Source organism: Notamacropus eugenii, chromosome 1, assembly GCF_028372415.1.
Source record: "Notamacropus eugenii isolate mMacEug1 chromosome 1, mMacEug1.pri_v2, whole genome shotgun sequence".
NCBI classification, from domain to species: Eukaryota; Metazoa; Chordata; class Mammalia; order Diprotodontia; family Macropodidae; genus Notamacropus; species Notamacropus eugenii.
In genome coordinates, this window is record NC_092872.1 from 557,950,717 (window position 1) to 557,953,108 (window position 2,392).

The 2,392-nt window shown below is 34.8% G+C and overlaps 1 pseudogene; it reads right to left on the reverse strand.

The window, feature by feature from the left end:
• Positions 1–1,312: 1,312 nt before the first annotated feature.
• On the reverse strand, positions 1,313–1,375 carry LOC140521926 (U2 spliceosomal RNA; annotated as a pseudogene).
• Positions 1,376–2,392: the final 1,017 nt, after the last annotated feature.

Below are 2,392 nucleotides of genomic sequence, written 5' to 3' on the forward strand. Positions count from 1 at the left end.
CTTCATTACAATATTGCTGTTACTATGTACAATGTTCTCCTGATTCTGCTCACTTCACTTTGCATCAGTTCACATACATCTTCCAAGGTTTTTCTGGAACCATCTCACTCATCATTTCTCATGATACAATAGTATCATGTTCAGTCATTCTCCAACTGATAGGCATCCTCTCAATTTCCAATTCTTTGTTACCCCCCCCCCAAAAAAAGCAGCTATAAATATTTTTCTACATAGAGGTCATTTTTTTCATTATTCTCTTTGGGGTACAGACCTAGTAGTGATATTGTTGAACCAAACAGTATGTACAGTTTTATGGCCCTTTGGGCAGAGTTCCACATTGTTATCCAGAATGGTTGGACCAGTTCACAACTCCACTAAAAGTACATTGTTATTCCCATTTTTCCAGATCCCATTCAGCATTTGTCATTTTCACTTTCTATCATGTTTGTCAAATTGGTGTGAGGTGTTATCTCAAAGTTGTTTTAATTTGTCCCTCTAATTATTAATGATTTAGAGTATTTTATATGATCATTAAAGGCATTGATTTCTTCTGAAAACTTCTTGTTCATATGCTTTAACATTTATCAGTTGGGGAATGGCTAATTTTATAAATTTGGCTCAGTTCCCTATATATTTGAGAATTTAGGCCTTTAAGAGAGAAACTTGCTATAAAATTTTTCCCAGTTTTCTACTTTCCTTCTAATTTTGACTGTGTTGGCTTTGCGCAAAAGTTTTTTTTAATTTCATGTAATTAAAATTATCTATTTTATTTATGATGATCCTCTTTATCTCTAGTTTGGTCATGAAACTCTTCCCTTATCCATAGATCTGTCCTGCCCATACATTTTTCTATGCTTTCTTAGTTTACTTTTGATATCAACCTTTATATCTAAATCAATCTATATATCACAAATCTATATGCTTTGATAGTTTACTTTTGATATCAACCTTTATATTTCAATCATATACCCATTTTGACTTTTGGTATCTGGTGTGAGATGTTGTTCTGTTCCTAGTTTCTGTCAAACTGCTTTCCAGTTTTCACAGACATTTTTTTCAGATAGTAGGTTCTTACCCCCGAGGTTTGGATCTTGGAGTTTGTCAAACACTACATTACTAAGGTGCTTTACTACTGTGTGTTGTATAGCTAACATATTCCACTGATCAACCACTCTCTTTCTTAGCCAGTACCAGATGTTTTTGATGATTACTGATTTGTAATATAGTTGGAAATCTGGTTCCACTAGGCAACCTTCCTTCACACTTTTTTTTACTTGAATCCTTTGATATCCTTGACTTTTTGTTCTTCCTGATGGATTTTGTTATAAATATTTTTATACTACACTTGATCTTAGCCAAAAGGCTGAGAAGTGATCCCTGGTGGATTTTGTTGCTACTTTTCTGGCTCTATAAAATAATTATTTGGCAGTTTTATTGGTGTGGCTCTGGATAACTGAATTTAGGTAAAATTGCCATTTTTAGTACATAGACTCATCTACCCATGGGCAATGAATATTTCTCCAATTATTTAAGTCTTTTTATTTCCTTGAAAAGTGTTTTGTTACACAAAATTGACCATATACTGGGGCATAAAAACCTCCAACCCAATGAAGAAAGTCAGAGATAGTCAATGCATTCTTTTCAAATCATGATGCAATAAAAATTGTATGCAATAAAGAACCCTGGAAAGATAGACCAAAAACTAATTGGAAATTAAATAGTCTAATCCTAAAGAATGAGTGGGTTAAGCAACAAATCATAGAAACAATAAAAACTTCATTCAAGAGAATGACAATAGAGTGACTACCTACCAAAACTCATGGGATGCTGTGAAAGCAGTTTAGGGGAGGTTTGATATCATTGAATGCTTACATGAATAAAATTGAGAAAGAGGAGATCAATGAATTGGGCATGCAACTGAAAAAGCTAGAAAAAGAACAAATTGAAAATCTCCAATACCAAATTAGAAATACTGAAAACCAAAGAAGAAATTAAGAAAATTATTGAACTAATAAATAAACTAAGAGTTTTATTTGTTCTATAAAAAAATAAAATTGATAAACCTTTGGTCAATTTGATTAAAAAAATTATCAGGGGGGAGGAGCCAAGATGGCAGAGTAGAAAGATTCACATATGCTAGTTCCAAAGCCACAGCCCATAAAATGTCTGCAAAAAAGAACTCCCAACAAATTCTGGAACAGCAGAAGCCACAGAACAATGGAGCAGAGGAGATTTCTGTTTCAGAGAGCCTTAAAAAAACCAATGAAAGGTCTGTTGCACCCCGAACCAGAGCCCAGCCCAGCCCCGCCTTGGCCATGGGGCACCAAGAGGAGCGTATCCTAGCAGGCTTCAGGGACAGAATTTCCAGCGGCCGCGAGGGTCTCTCCACCCA